At 45.7% G+C, this 16,353-nt stretch overlaps 1 protein-coding gene across 4 annotated transcripts in view; it reads right to left on the reverse strand.

Annotated features, from left to right (window-relative positions):
* NCK2 (NCK adaptor protein 2) overlaps positions 1-16,353 on the reverse strand; it is a 151,703-nt gene that overhangs the window by 68,035 nt on the left and 67,315 nt on the right. For all 4 annotated transcript variants that reach the window (XM_033175567.1, XM_033175562.1, XM_033175561.1 and 1 more), the window contains exon 2: positions 8,897-9,069. The gene's annotated coding sequence lies outside the window, so the exon portion shown is untranslated. The remainder of the gene's footprint in view (positions 1-8,896; positions 9,070-16,353) is intronic.

A 16,353-nucleotide genomic window follows, 5' to 3' on the forward strand; every position in this document is an offset into this window, starting at 1 on the left:
ATCTTATCTTGAATTGAATTGTAATCCCTATAATCCCCATGTGTTAAGGGAGAGACCAGTGAGGTAACTGAGTCATGGAGGCGTTTCCCCCATGCTGTCTTGGTGACATTGAGTTCTCACAAGATCTGATGGTTTTATAAGCAGCTCTTCCCCCTTTGCTCAACATTTCTCCTTCTTGACACCCTGTGAAGAAGGTGCCTTGGTTCCCCTTCACCTTCTGCCATGATTAAGTTTCCTGAGGCCTCCCAGCTATGCTAAACTGTGAGTAAATTAAATCTCTTTCCTGCACAAATTACCCAGTCTCTAGTAGTTTATTGTAGTGGGAAAACAGACTAATACACAGTGTCAGCCTTCTAAGGGATGTGGACCATCCTAGCAATCTGCTCTAGAGTTATAAAGGACGTAATGCGATCATTTTGGTTAATCAGAATCTCCGTCAAGATCTAATGGAGCCAGGAACTCCAAACCTGACCAATCACCAGGACACTATGACCGCATAAGGAACTCCAGTCCTGAGGACTAGAGGGTCTGGTTACATAACAAAACTCATTACAAAGATTTTTGGGTTACACTGTAACTGACAGAGCAGAGTATATATTTACTGCCTTCTGTAAAGTTACAAACATTTTCCATCCCTCTGTGCCTTGCTGGTGACCCAGATAATGGCTCTACTGGGCAAAAATAAGGGCTCCGTAAAAAGTGTCTAAAACAAGAGAAATTATTCTCTGCTATGTGATAATATGGACACTGCTATGTGATTTCGCTGCTGACCCTTTATCAGGAACCCACCATCCCCCAAGCCAGAATCTCCAAAGTGGAAAACACAAGGTGTGGGGAGAAATGATTAGAGCTCCCATATCTGGTATGTTCTAAAGCGCTAGAGTGCCCAGAACTGCTTCCTATTTCTCCATTATATTTTGTTAAATTTCTGTGCATAAGACAAGTCTCCACTGACGGTCAGCTCGCTGTAAGGACCAAAGATCAGAACTACCGATAAACACTAGTAATGGAACGGGACTTTTAAAATTGCGATGAATTATCTCAGGTGTGAATACATGAAAACTCGCAAATGAAAGCCCTTAGAGTAGAAGGCCCCTTTAGGGAAGATCAGCGTAACAGCACAGATGCCCAGGTACTGTCTGCCCACTCCAGATTAGTGGGGAGTGGACCCTGAGCATCCTAGGTCACCCCCAAGCATCCCAGTGATCCCCATTACATTACAGCTGGTAGACATGGATTCAGAGCTCCAAAGCCTGGAGGAAGAGGAGGAGGCAGGAGCTATGCCATGTCTATCTCCACGCCATCCCCAAGCACCTCATCGAGTGCCCACTCATCTCCCTCCATACCTGGCCCCACTCAGCCAGCAAATATGGGCAGCATCACCTGCCTGCAGCTTGGGGGAATCCCTGTTGCTCTTTCCTGGAATTGAGACTCAGGTGGGAGATGGGCTCTGATCTTACTGTAGTGGTGGAGAGGGGGACACTGGTGTCCCACAAACTCTGAGCATGTTTTCCCACTGAATTCTGTGGGGCATGGCAACCAGGTCTGTGTTACTGCCCTGCCTGTGCAGGACTGGCCTTAGAATTCCAAGTTCACGGACCCAACTTCATCTACCCTCTCCTTCCATGTCACTGCTAAAGGAACCAAGGCCCGAAGTTAACACCCAGCGATGAAAGCACAACACCCACACATGAGCACACCCCAACGATTCCTCCAGAGACCTCTGTTCCAAGCACACACCGCGGAGACGTGGTACTTAACCGCTGGGAAAACGACCAATGTATTACAAAAATGTTACTCAGTGAGCTCTCAGGTTGGGAAGATACGGTTGAATTTAGCTTCTCCCACAAGAGAGGCCTGCACCAGACCCAGGCTCCAGGCAGAGAAGACGGTCCTGTCTCTGGCTCCTGGAATCCCTGTCTTTCCCAAGTACTTCTGACCTTGGTCTTTGTGAACACAACAAAATCTCCAGCATAACCTCTGGGTAAGATCATAAGTGGCATATTCTGGAAGGCTCTAAATAAAACAAGTCTGACTGATGAGTGAGTGGGCTGTCAGATCTGTTGTGTTTCCCACTCGTTCCCTGTGAGCGCCGTCGGGGGCCCAAGTGGAAAGCAGTATTCTAGGGAAACATGACATGCATGGACTGGGCATTCCGCTGTGTGGTCAACAAAGGGAGGGGCCCTCACACATATGAAATAAGATGAGAACAATCACAAGCAAAACCCAAAATGGAATGTTGGCAAAAGAGACAAGCAACTTAGAAAAACTACTAAAGCTGTCAACTCGAGTCTGTCCCTGTCCCTGGCCACATCCCTGTAAGAGACAGGCTACCTGAGGACACTCAAGAGGGACTACACCACTGCAGGCTCCTGACTTGGAGTTCATGCCGACCAGGGACTGCTCCGGACCATGGCTTGTTCACACTGTGATCTGGGTAGACCTTCACACAGGAAGGTCACAGAACAAGGCGTTTGATCAGGAAACAGCCAGAGCACATTCATAGTTAGGATCATCCTTACTTCTTGCAGGCAGCAATCAAGCTCAAATCTCACCAATTAACTTGTCAGTGTGACTGCTGGTCAGGTGTGACTTTGAGAAGCTGAGAAGGCAATTTTACTTTCCAGGGAGATACAAGGCCTGCCTCCATGGCCACAGACCTGGCAGGAGGGCCCTGGTACCTTCTGCCCCAGCAAGCACTGAGGGTTATTCGTTTCCATCCAAAACTGGCATCTTGTTAATATACTGCTTGTTAACACGGTACCAAAATTCATTCCCCCTAAACTGTGACCTCTTATGATCTGATTTATTCAGAATGTTTTATAACCATTTTGCCATCCTGGAGCCAGGACCATTTCTAAAGAAATCATTTCAACTTTAGTTATAATAAAAGTCAACCGGAAAATTGATTCTGATAGGCAGAAATCTAAAACTCAAAATACTTCTGGTGTGTCCAGTGAGGCACCCGCAGCCCGGGAACGGGGAGCCCAAGGTCACTGGGACACATTCCCCTCCCACACCCTCCACCAGACACACCCAACTCGAATGACACTTCTTCTGCTTCATGTGTTCCCTTCAGTTCTGTACATCCCAGTGGTAATCCCAGAAAGTATTCTCCTACTGGAGTTTGTTTGTAATTACCTGTTCAGGTCCAGTTTACTAAAAGCCCTACAACACCCCCTCCATCGTGACACACACACACACACACACACACACACACACACACACACACACACACAGCATGAGAGGACATTCTGTTTTTCTGGAGGAAGTCGAGAAAAATTTCTCTCTGCTTTTCCTACTTTGAGAACCTCAACTGCAGCAATGCTCTCATTTCAAGCTCTGTCTGGCCTGCTTATTTAATGCCGTTCTCTTACATACACATCTGCCACACGGCTGGCCCAGGGACTCTTGAAGACAAGGACAGAGTATCTGGAATCCAACATTCAGGTGTGAGTCACAGGTCACCATCCAACGCTGGGCCGTACTAGACGAGTGGGCTCATTTTCTTCTATACAGTTCAGAGGAGGAATATCCATCTCACCTGGCATTCAAGAGAATTCATGAAAATTCCTTTCTAAATTCTAAGGTACAATTGAGAGAATCATTGAAAAATGACTAGAATGTTATGTGTTCCGTTTCTATCTAGGGAAAAGGTTGAGGGGTACAGGAATTGGCTTGTTTCTTCAGCTTTCTAGGAAACCACACTGCGAGGGTATATCAGCTATGACAGAAAAGAAAACATGCTTGGCATAACCTTGATCACCACCACAACTAAGAGAAAAGCATTATGTCATTGACCATGCAAGAACGTTAAATCACAATTTTATGATATTTCGCCCTGAACAGGGGTGCTGTGGGAAGAGTCAGGGACCACAGAGATGGCCTCAGCGCACACAGAAGTGGCTGTTAAATACAAAGTCCCCTGGCCTGTACAGAGAACTTCTCTTAACTCATGCTAAGCTGGGGATCCCCAATACAGGCGACTCTGAGCACCATCCTGGGCCCGCATGTGCGGAGCTGGAAGTCACAGGAGTTGCTAAGGTTTCCAGCTCCGTCCCCTCTCAAACTTCCCAAAGTCTTCCTTCACACACCCTTACGTTTCCAAAGAGACTCTCCAAACTGTACTTAGATGCAGGAGATTTTTCTAGGGGAGGAAAAAATCAATCTCACGAAATTCCTGGTATAGTAAGAAAGAAAGGCTTTTTTGGGTCAGGAAATGGGAGCTCCCAGTCTGCTTTGCCACCTAGGAGCCCTGGGCTTTGGCCAAGTCATTTAATCTCCCAGAACCTCACATCTCAGTTTAAGATAAGCACTTGGAGAATGATGGGTGGTTACCATGTCACCACGATCATATGTCAGAGACGGCAGCCCGGGAAGCAGAAGGAACGTGGGCTGGTAAGCAACAGACCTTCTGCTTCCTGGGCTGCCATTAATAGATGGGGACACAAAGCTGCAGGAGAGGTTAAGGGGACTGTCCAGAGTCACAGAGTTGAGCACGCACAGCTGTGTTACAGTCTCCTTAACCTCTCCTGAGGCTCCGTGTCTTCATCTATTAAATGGGGACAATAACATCTGCATTTGTGACCAGAGGTAATACACAAGCAGTGACAAGCCCTGTGCCGGGCACCTGCCAATGATGACCCCATAGATTACAGCTGCTTCCACTGACTGCACCGCCAGAGGCACTGTGGAATCAATGTGGCAATATTTTTTTTTTTCTAGCAGCTGTCAATACTTACTGGTTAATTATTTAACCAATGACCACAGATTTAACCACAGCATTAAAGGCTGTGGCCATCTCTTTATATTCAGTACACTGTAAAGAAGAAACAATCAGGCCGGGCGCCGTGGCTCAAGCCTGTGATCCCAGCGCTTTGGGAGGCCGAGACGGGCGGATCACGAGGTCAGGAGATCGAGACCATCCTGGCTAACAAGGTGAAACCCCGTCTCTACTAAAAAAATACAAAAAACTAGCCGGGCGAGGTGGCGGGCGCCTGTAGTCCCAGCTACTCGGGAGACTGAGGCAGGAGAATGGCGTGAACCCGGGAGGCGGAGCTTGCAGTGAGCCGAGATCCGGCCACTGCACTCCAGCCTGGGCGACAGAGCGAGACTCCGTCTCAAAAAAAAAGAAGAAACAATCAGTTTAAGCTGCAGAGACTGTTCCCCCAGATCACCCAGGTGCCCAGTGTGCAGTAGAAAGCGGCTGAGACGGGCCCTTCTGTTTGGGCAGAAACTCCCCAAGTTACTTCCAGGTATCAGAGACCTCCGAGCCACAAGCTCAACAGAAGCTTCAGCCTTAAAAACTTAATGACTGAGCACCGGGCTTTGCATGTAAAAAATCTTTCTAAATAACCTGTTGGGGGCCAAGTCAGCTACCAGCAATCTCCAAAATACCAAAAAGCCAGGATATGACAAAAGTGAGTAGTAAATTCTAGATGACTTTTCCAAGTGTACAGAGTCTAGGAAAAATTGTTCTGAAATAAATTGAGGCTAATATGAAGATAAGTAGTAAACTTTAGTAGTTAAAGAAATATTACTGGATGGCGTTTTTATGGATGTAAGAGTGACAGGCTCCATGTTTCATCTTCTCGTGCTCACTGCTCAGTTAAACACAGCTGCTGCTGCTTCTATCACAGAATGGAAAACGATGTGTGTAGGCTCACTGCGGACATTTACACACTGGACATGCATATCACCACGTGACTCGCTTTGTGAAATCCAGTCCTGTTTACTTTACTCAAACTTGAGTTGTGTCACCTAAACCACTGTCCTTCCTACCCCACTACACCATCCTTCTGTCCATTAGGACATGTCTGTCGTGAAAAAGCCTCCAAAAGCTTTTCAAAAGTCAAACGAATGTGCAGCGTAGCAGACAAGGCCCTTTGCATCCTCTGTCCCTAGTAATGAACGGCCAGCCTCCAACAGTCAATTGCAGTTACTTTTCAAGTACACATGGAAAGAATTAAGTGCAGATTATGCATTTGCCAAAATGACAACTGTGGTGGCCTTCAGGCTCTTCCTATGGTCTCCACTCCCCAAAGAAGGCAGGGTCAGAGCCGGAGGGTCCCAAGACTTTTTCCTTAATTTCACTGGGGAGACCAGAAAACAGGGTAGGGAAATGCACCACGTGGAAGTGGGCTGAGACGTTACTCAGGCCCTCAGACACCGCCATCCTCCTCAAGCTGCTCTCAGCCCAGCCCCAGGCATGCAAACCTTGAGTGCCCAATAACTGGAAAATGCATCCAAGGCTGACATCCTGCTTACTGTTCTACCAGGCCAGCATTTCATTTCTTTCTGACATGCCAAAGAGCATGGCTGAGTGAGCTGTTGCTTTCCCTGTTGGCACTCCAAAGGCCACCGGCCAAATGGCAAATGCCTGGTCCACAACCCAGTATTGTCTAAATGACCTGCAGTCTCCGGGAACCATGGCCCAGCTGGTTCAATCAGCCTGCCCTGTTCCAAGGAAACACATTATATCTCTGTATGCATGTCCCCTCATTCTTTAAAACTTGTTCCCAACACAGCATCCCCTGGCTTTTCCATACTCTCCCCAAAAGGGTCAGTTGGTCCCTGCCTCAAGTACCAGGGACTCACTGTAAGAACCTCCACTTCAGCAGTTAGCAGAGTCCCAAACTGTCAGGGTCCCATCCCAAAAGGGCATGGGAAAAGGTGGCTGGGACTATATTTTAGTCATTTAGTCAAAAAAATTTAGCAATTTTTTTTTTTTAACCACTTAAAACAGTCACTGCAAGAAAAATAGCCCAGAATACAGGTGTGGTGTTCACAATAGATGTTGATTACATGAATGGCTACATCTCATGATTTTCCAAATTAACATTTTTCTAAACTACAAAAGTAAATTTGAATAGGCGAACCAAGGTTTTGTGTGGACCTTATAACTTATGCAATAAAAGTCATCCTTTAAAATTACATGGGTAGATATTTTTGCAAGCGAGCCGGCTCTCATGGTCTCCACTGTCTTGTCTACGTGGCACTCGTGTGCTGGGAGCACCTGCAGACCGAGCTGCTGGGTGAGCATGCCGTATTCCCCTGCCTCACCAGCTTCTGAACCAGCACCAACAACAACTTCAGGTCTGCTAATGTCACTCATGATCAAGACCTTTCTAAAGAAGTAGTGTCAGATTCTGATGCTGATAAATTATTAATGAGTTCTGATGATCCGATCAGAAGATCTGTCATTTCCAGCTTACACTCCATTCCCTTGAAATCTGACAAGTGGATTGATACATGACTGCATTTGCAAATGACTGTTTTAAAAAAGTTCTAATTCAATGACTTTTTTGTTGTTGTTTTTTAAAGAAAACGGAGTTACCATGGGTTTGAGAAGTTTTCTTATGCAAGATAAAATCTCCTAGGTTTGGAACGGGAACACCCCTATGGTGTTTGTCTTGCCTAAGGTCTGGAGGAGAGACCTGGGAATGCCCCATGAATCCATGAGGGGATCTAAAGCTAAAAGACCCAACAATGGCTGTGAAGTCAGGTATGCAGTGTGAGGGCCAACTCCCGACTGCCGACCAGGAGCTGGCTCTGGAAATCACAACATACAACACCCTAAATCAACGGAACAATGTGGCATTTTCTCCAAAAGATAACATAAAGCATAACAAGACAAGAACACTAAGACACTTAATCCTATCCTTCTTGCATATTAATCTTACGCTGTTCTAAATACCAAACATCAAAGGAGCATAACTGAAATCAAAAAGTTTCCAAGAGATTTTTCTTTTAAGGTGGTTGAAGAGAAAGAACATAGTCACAAGATGTGTTTGTAGTAGTAGCAGACCAAGTAAGAGGAAATTCTAACTTTCTAGATAATTTTCAGAAACCACCACACCAAGAGATTCCATAGTCCAATATGACAGTTTCAGGATTACTTTAAAACAATCTGCAAATAATAGAAGCAAATTAAAGTTTTTAAGGAAAGCTCATGTTATTCTTACAGTTCATTCTGAGACAAAACTCTGGAGGTGAAAATTTATCTTCTCATAAAGCACTTCTTCCTGCCCAGCCAGAAACAGAACACTGGATTAACTGGACCACCAAACACAGCAATTCATATTTTAAGTTAAATGTCTCAAGCTGTTAGGGCTAAGAAATATTTTTGTTACATGGTGACATGTTTTTGTCTGGTGCCTGTGGTGACAGCACCCCTGGGCCCCAGAATCCACATGCTGCATCACGGTTATGGTTTAATTGTAACATACACAAGAAGGTTTTTCATATGAACAGGTAAAACCTTCCCGAGAATCTTTCATCTGTCTGCATCTCATTTGATGTAGGCTTCTTTTTTTTTTTTTCCAAGATGGAGTCTTGGCCATGTCGCCCAGGCTGGAGTGCGGTGGTGCGATCTTGGCTGACTGCAACCTCCGCCTCCCAGGTTCAAGTAATTCTCCTGCCTCAGCCTCCCGAATAGCTGAGACTACATGTGTATGCCACCATGCCCAGCTATCCTTTGACATAGATTTATCTTCTCAGCATCAAAGCTGGAATTCAACCTTTCCTAGACTGAAAGCACCAGAAAAGTGGTTATTTATCCTTATACTCCCTGTCCCATACAGAATACAGGGGACCAGGATTCGTTATGGATTCAAGAGTCAGTATGTATCTGAGTGTGGAGGTACCTGTACCATCTTACAGGTTGGAGGTGTCTACCATCCCGCTTCCAGGCTACAGACTCAGAACCATCACACACTAAAGCAGGAACAGAGATAATCTAATTTTTGAACCAGGTCCTTCATTGAAAGCCTAAATTTAATATGATTCAACAAATCAAGGCTACACTGACTGATATTTTACTAAACTTACTGTCCAAATTGAGCATTTGAAGCAAAAAGCTGCAATTTCTGTTTTAAGCAGAAAACTGCAGACTCACCTTTGGCACACAGTTGAGAGGTGACTGGCAAAACGCAGAACTCTTCAAAATGATGACGTTTTCAGCTAATCACACCTCGGAAGTTACAAAGCTGCAGGGATTCTCCAAATTCTCAAATCTCAGCAGAGAATTATAATTTGGGACGTCGCTTGTATACAAGGAACACATGAAATCTAAAAAGAAAGAAGCGTATATGAGGTCTGCTTACTTCTTTGATTTTAAGTAACCACTTTTAAAAATAACTGGTTATTCGTTTGCCTAAAATCAATTTTTTTTTTTTTTTGGAGACAGGGTCTCCTCTGTCACCCAGGCTGGAGTGTGGTGGTATGATCTTGCCTCAATGCGACTTCCGCCTCCTGGGCTCAAGTGATCCTCCTGCGTTAGCCTCCCCATTAGCTGAGACTACACGCATGTGCCACTACCCTTGGCTAATTTTATGTATTTTGAAACCAATGTTTTAAATATATCCCAGAATAAAGCTGCTCTGTGCCTAAAGACCTCCATCAACACATACTCCTCCCCCTTCCCACCTTTCATTCCCTGGGTAAGCTCCAACACTCGGCTGGTGAAGGCCAACCACACACCCAGTGAACAGCAGGTGGAAGGAGGTGATGGGGTGTGGGGGACAGCCAGCCCATAATCAAGTGACTTGAGCTCCCAGTCCCTTCCAGACTTCCTCCTCCCAATGACCCCCACCTTTAAAAGCCTCCCAGAAATAAAAGGGCGGCTGCCAATTAGAAAGGTGGCCAGTCTGGGGGTCTAATGAGGGAGAAGGGTTACAAAGGGCACGGATATTATTTAGAGACTCGTTCCTCTCTTGGAGGTCTGTTGCACCAGCCATTCATTAAGAGGTCACCAACTGGACCCATAGCCTTGGGTTAAAAAGCACCCCTGCTTTCAAGACGTCTGAGACGAACATTCCAAAACAAGAAGGAAGTTAAGATGAGAGGCGCCTGACAAAGGTGACCAGCTCTCTCCTGGTTGTGGAGAGCTGGATGCTGCATTATGTTCACTGCACTTGGTAAATATTTTCAGTCTTTGACTAACGTTTTCAAGGGGACCCTGGAGCACTCTGTGGACTTGAAGTGAATTCACTGACATTTTTAATTACATTTCAAACCCAGTGGGGATCTGTCTTGACAGTTCACTCAGAGAAGATCTATTAATTCATCCCTAGCATGATTATGACCCAAAATGTTAATACCCCATAGAAAAATCGAATTCTATTTTAGTCAAAGAGAAGAAGATAATTCAAATAGGGCTATCATAAAAATGTTATAAGGCAAGTTCATAAATTTTGATTTAAAAATTAATTCCTTTTTATCCATTCTCTAGCATTATTTTAAAGGCTGCATCATTTTAATATAGATATAATTTAAGGCAAGGAACAGGTGATGGCCAAACACAATGGGAATACATCTTTGGGCAAGATGTCAGATGTATACGAGGCAGACTGCCCTTCTTCCTGTTAGGTGTTTATCATAAAATGACAGGTCCTCTCAAAATGGAAGTACTGGAATCTGAACTCAGTTCTTGACCAAGAGTTCTTGTGTCTCATGCTGACACCACTGAAGAAAGCCATCAGCACAGGGCAATGTGCTGGGCACCATGCCCCTAACACCGCCCCTGTATGTGTCATTTTCAGGGGCTCTTATAAACGTAAGTTGTATTGTTAAGATTTTAACTGGAAAGTGAATTTGCCCAGAGTCCGCCTTCCGCAGGCAAATGGCAAGGAATTGTTTATGCGGTTGTTGGGGTTGTCCAAACACAGGCCTCCCACTGTGTGCCCTGTGTCTCATGAGTAATATGATTTAATCCTTCTGATACACTTCCAGGATGGATTCTAATGCCCACATTTACAGAGGAGTTAACTTTCTCAGGGACACTAAAGGTTTTTCCCAACTGACTGCAGGGTGAGGAATTACTCAGGCCTTGGACCTCAGGCCTTGGACTCCGGATGAGTGGGCTTTGCACATCTCTAATCTCTTCTGCATATGAACAGAGGAGACACTCCTTATGCCAACAGCAAAGTAAAAGCCTGAGCAGCTTCTCTGCCAGCCCCCGCAAAAGAACAATGAGCGGGATTTAGAACCTGAGTCCTCTGATACTAGGCACAGTGGACAAGTCAGAGCACGGCCTCTCCAAGCACAATCAGTAAAGGAAAAGCCAGAGAGAATGGAGCAGGGCTTGAACGGATGCAGTAGCTCCAACAAAAGTGAGTCTATTGAAAATCCACTGAAAGGTGCCAGTGGCCAGCTGGAATTCAAGTGTAAAAAGTGAAGTTTGCATGAGATGTTTTCCTTGAGAAAAGCATTCCATTGACAAACTGTCAATGTGTTCAATGTACACCCTAAGTAGAAAAAAAAACCACGGTGATCGACATCTCTTTCTTTGGGTTTAAATGAAGACTGCCCAAGTTTAACATGGGGTTCTGAGCTTACTCAAAACCTGTGTTGAGGAAGAGCATTTCAAAGCAGGTCTTAATTATAATCGGTTATCGAAATCCATCAGGAAAGTGTACACTTTTGTGCAAAAAACAGCATCAGCCTGAAAGATAAACACGTATAAGGTCACTTAGACTGTAGGAGGCCCTCACCAAACGATTCATTCAAGGATTTTCTACAGCCAGCCTCAAGAAGACAGGAATATATAGAACGGGTGTGGGCTTTTCTCTAAAAGTACTTCACTAGCACTACATGCATCTCCCTTTAGAAATAAAAAAAGGAGCCGGGCGTGGTGGCTCAAGCCTGTAATCCTAGCACTTTGGGAGGCCGCGACGGGTGGATCACGAGGTCAGGAGATCGAGACCATCCTGGCTAACACGGTGAAACCCCGTCTCTACTAAAAAATACAAAAACTAGCCGGGCGAGGTGGCGGGCGCCTGTAGTCCCAGCTACTCGGGAGGCTGAGGCAGGAGAATGGCGTGAACCCGGGAGGCGGAGCTTGCAGTGAGCTGAGATCCGGCCACTGCACTCCAGCCCGGGCAACAGAGCGAGACTCCGTCTCAAAAAAAAATAAAAAAATAAAAAAAGGAGGGAGGGCTAGAAGGCAATTAACACTGATACCGTACATATCTCTTCATTTTAATTTGGATCCTTAATACTACAAAATTTTACCATTGCAAAATCCAAGGGATTTTCTGAATTCTCCGTAGCCTTGAAATTTGTTTTTTTCCCACTAAAGCCACAACCCAGGGTTTTCCAGTGTTTTCAGCAGCACTTAGCTGCGTGCTGGGCGAGTGTGCTGAGCACCGCCAAGCCACACTACTTGTCCCAGGTGCAGGGCCAGGCAGCGAGATGCCCCCTGCAAGCAGTCCTGGCTGATTCTGCATCCCCAATACCAGCGTGGTGCTGGCGCAGTGTCTTCTGCGGCACCTGGGCTGGTTTCCTCCAACTCTCAGCATCTGAGATGGAGGTCCAGTGATGAGGTCCCTGACTAGGGCAACTCCAGAGGAGCAGTTCAGGGTTAAGAAGAGAGTTATGAGCCTTGTTCTGATGACAGCCGAAGGCTGTGAGCTTTGTGGGCATAATACTGCCGGGTGCTGTCACTCAACTTGTTTCTGAGGTGGCCTATTTGTCCAGAAAACTGAAGTCACCAAGAGGCTAACGTCAGCCTTCAGGAGGCTCAGGGAATCCCTGCTCTCCCACTCTCCAACTGATAAAACAGTGACAGGCTGGGAGAAGAACATGCTCTGATCCCAGTGAGACACTCGCTGTGGCTTCACCTTAGTGTCAGCTGCAAGAATCGTCACAGCAACCCTGGGAGATACATCTTATCATTTCAGCCCAGGAACCAAATGACCAGATGTCCCACAACCAGACTTTGAATGCACACGTGTCTGATTTTAAAGCCAGAGTGCTCTTTCTTCTGACAAAGATCACCGCGAAAGGGCTAGAACCTTGACAGTCGCATTTTGCGAATCGCATCTGCTGCTGCCATCTGTCTGGGCTATCTGCCACCCTGGGTGGCCGGCTCCAACCTCTCAAATCAGCTAGGAACCATGTCAGGCTATGTCAAGAAGCAAGACCATGAATGTACACACACCAAGTTTGTTTTCAACGGTACTGCTTCTCTTAGATGTTAGCTCGGGGTGGGGGAGGGGGAAAGCCTTGTTGAATAGTGTCACCTGGCTGGGTCAGTAATGAGCAGATCTTGGACTTGGGTATGTATCATAACCAAATCTAATCTGTGTTACACATGGAGAGAACCACTCCAGATCCCTAGTCTGTAGCCAGAGCTAAGGCAACTGTCCTTTACCTTTTATTTAAAAAGAAAAAAAAAAAAAAAAAAGCATAGAATTAGCATAAGCCTCGGAGCTCTCAAATGCCTTGTCTTGCCCTTCCTCCTCCCTCCCTGACCAGGGAGGCCCAGCAGAGGCCTGCAAGCAGATCTCCAGTTCAGAGTATGGAGGCGGCAGTGCCAGCCCAACACAGCACAGGGTCAGTGCTGTCTGGGGGAACTCTGGCAGAGCTAGCTATATTTCATTCCTAGTGAACCACTTGGAAGAGAACCTTATTCAAGTGGGAAAAGGCTGGTCTCAGATACTGAACAAAGCTACACAAGTTTCCTTGAGTGGTTTGGCTCAAGTTCAACCCATGTGGACTGATACTGAGCAGCTCAGATGTGTTTATCAATCCGAAACTCAAAGGCGTCCAAGGAGATGACCTCAGCTGTCTCTTAATCATCCAGTGAACAGTGGTTCGCAGGCAGGGTTCAGGAACAGCTGAAGTCTAGCTTCAAAAACCCTCACTGCGATTAGAGTTTTCACTCAAGATAAAGCTGTCCTGAAAAGTAAAAAGATCAAGTTTTTCTGCACTGGGCTGAAATGATATCAATTCCATATATTCATGCTGGTTAGGAGGTTAATTACAAGCTGGTTCATGAAAACACGAGGGAAAAAAAAAACAGAACTAATTTCTAATTCTCTAGAAAGTCAAAGAGTGGTCAAGGCGTGTGTTTGCAGGACAAAGGTGACTGATCAGAGTTTAGGGTCTGTCAGTTCTAGGTTCTGGAATAATGATTTCGGCTTTCAAATACTCCAGAGCTGAAAAAAGAAGGAAACAGCAAGCAGTAGGTCAGTCGATGTGCCGAACCCCTATTAACTTTAATAGGGGTTCAAGAGGCTGAAGAGACCCAGGTTCAAGAGGCTGAAGAGACCCAGAGCCAGCCAGGGTTTTATTAGGGGCTTACACAGAAGGGAGAGAGTCTGGTGGCAGCGGGCTGGACAGAAGACCCGCACCTGCCTGCAAGGATCATGCAATTCATGTAGCATGTTCACTTAACACCCTCCCTGACCAAGGACCTCCACCTGGCATGCTTCATGCAACCCAAAACTCAGGGCCTCAATCACACCTGTTCCAGGAGACAAGCTGCAGGACTCAGATGTTCCTTAAAGACAAGGACTGAATCTCCAGGCTGGCAACTTCTGGATTCCCTAGCTGGGAACACACATTCAGGTGCATCTGCCACACGAGGTCATTCTAAGGGTCTGCTTAAGTTATTGCTGTCAGGTGTGTTTACCCTACATCATCCATATATAATGAGAAGCAAAATGCAAGCCAGAAAAGGAAGCAACAAGGCCATGGGTCAGGATGACAGGGCTGTAGGCCTGACTCAGCCACCAAATGCCTCTCTGTTCCCTCATCCACCACCCCAGACACTCAACTCCAATCCTGTATCTTTGGGACATATGGGAATGGACATTATCAAAAATTGATGATGTGGTGCCAAAAATGTATCAAAGCTTACTAACAGAAGAAAGCCATTATGCAAATCTTTTTTTTTTCTTTGAGATGTTGTCTCACTCTGTTACCAGGTCGGAGTGCAGTGGTGCAGTCTCGGCTCACTGCAACCTCTGCCTCCTGGGTTCAAGCAATTCTCCTACCTCAGCCTCCCGAGTAGATGGGACTACAGGAGTGTCCCATCACACCCAGCTAACTTTTTGTATTTTCAGTAGAGACAGGGTTTCACCATGTTGACCAGGATGGTCTCAATCTCTTGACCTCGTGATCCGCCCACCTCGGCCTCCCAAAGTGCTGGGATTACAGGCGTGAGCCACTGAGCCCGGGCCATAATGCAAATCTTAATATAAATTTAAGTTTTACAGTCTGCTGCCTAAAAATTCTAACATATAGGAATTTGATTCGTGACAAATTGTGTAAATTTGTGACAAGGTTTGTAAAGGGTTTTGTTGATATATTTAATGCTAGCCTCTTAAATCCAGCAGTACTCCATTCTCTAAAAGGTCTGCCCAGGTGTTTCTCTAAGTTTTCCTCCAGTCCAAACTGCGAGTTGTCTTTGTAATCAGCATAAAAACCTTGCTATACATCTCAGTGCCATAACTAGACAATTGAATTACATATCGCCTTTTTAACAGGTTCACCAGCATTTTATTAAGCATGCACAGGATTCAGCCATTGTCTAGGTAGTGACAACACCAGTAAAAAGCATGCTGACAAAAATAAACTGTAAACACTAAAATGCACTACTGAATAAAAACTGTGCAAACCCCCCTTTTTATGAAGGAAGGAAAGAGGGAGGGAGGAGTGAGGGGTCAGGGAAGCAAATCCTGTTTTTCTCCCTTTCCCTCCTACCAGCTTGCCTGCATCTTGCTCGTGCGCGCGCGCTCTCTCTCTCTCTCTCTCTCTCTCTCTCTCACACACACACACACACACACACACACACACACACATTTTGTTTTTTTCAAATGGCCTCTTGAGAAGCGGGCCAGAAGGTGAGACACAACTATTGTTAATACATTCAGGGAGTAGAATTGGGGGTGAGAAGGGTTAATTTCTATCACATTTGAACTTTTATAATATGTTTTACTTTGGTAATTAAGCACAGCTTTAGATAAGATTTCACACTTCTTTCCCCATTTCTATCACTGCATCCCTGCTAAACTGAGGCCCAGGAATGAAGAGTGTGGACATGTGTGCTCTTTCTCCCTCCCTCTCAGCTCCAGTCCCGTCACTGAGCAAGTCCTCAGCATCCACTCTCCTTTCAGGCCCGTCCTGTCATCATAGCGACTACTAACACAGTCAGCGCGCTCCCTTCCCTGCCTGCCTTCTCCCCCTCAGTTTTGGGAACTGCCTTCCACTACTCCTTCTAGCAGTGCTCAGTGGGTAAGATCTGACTCTCACTCAAGAAGATCTTCAAAAGCCCCTCCTCCAGGAAGACCTCCTGGATGGCTCCACGGACAGTAAAATGCTCTTTCCTCCAGATTCCCTTAGCACCTTATACAGTACTCATTATTCTGTGAATAAGTAATAAGTGCTTATATAGTACTGATTACACCATGAAGTGCATCTCATCTGCTATGGGCTAAATTGGGTACTTGCCTCACCTCCAAAAAAATGTGTATGTTGAAGTCTCAACCCCCAGTACTTCAGAATACAACAGTGAAAAGGACTTTAAAGAGGTGGCTAAAATGAATCAGGGACGCTAATCCAATTTTA

Source organism: Trachypithecus francoisi, unplaced genomic scaffold, assembly GCF_009764315.1.
Source record: "Trachypithecus francoisi isolate TF-2019V2 unplaced genomic scaffold, Tfra_2.0 Lachesis_group17, whole genome shotgun sequence".
NCBI lineage: Eukaryota > Metazoa > Chordata > Mammalia > Primates > Cercopithecidae > Trachypithecus > Trachypithecus francoisi.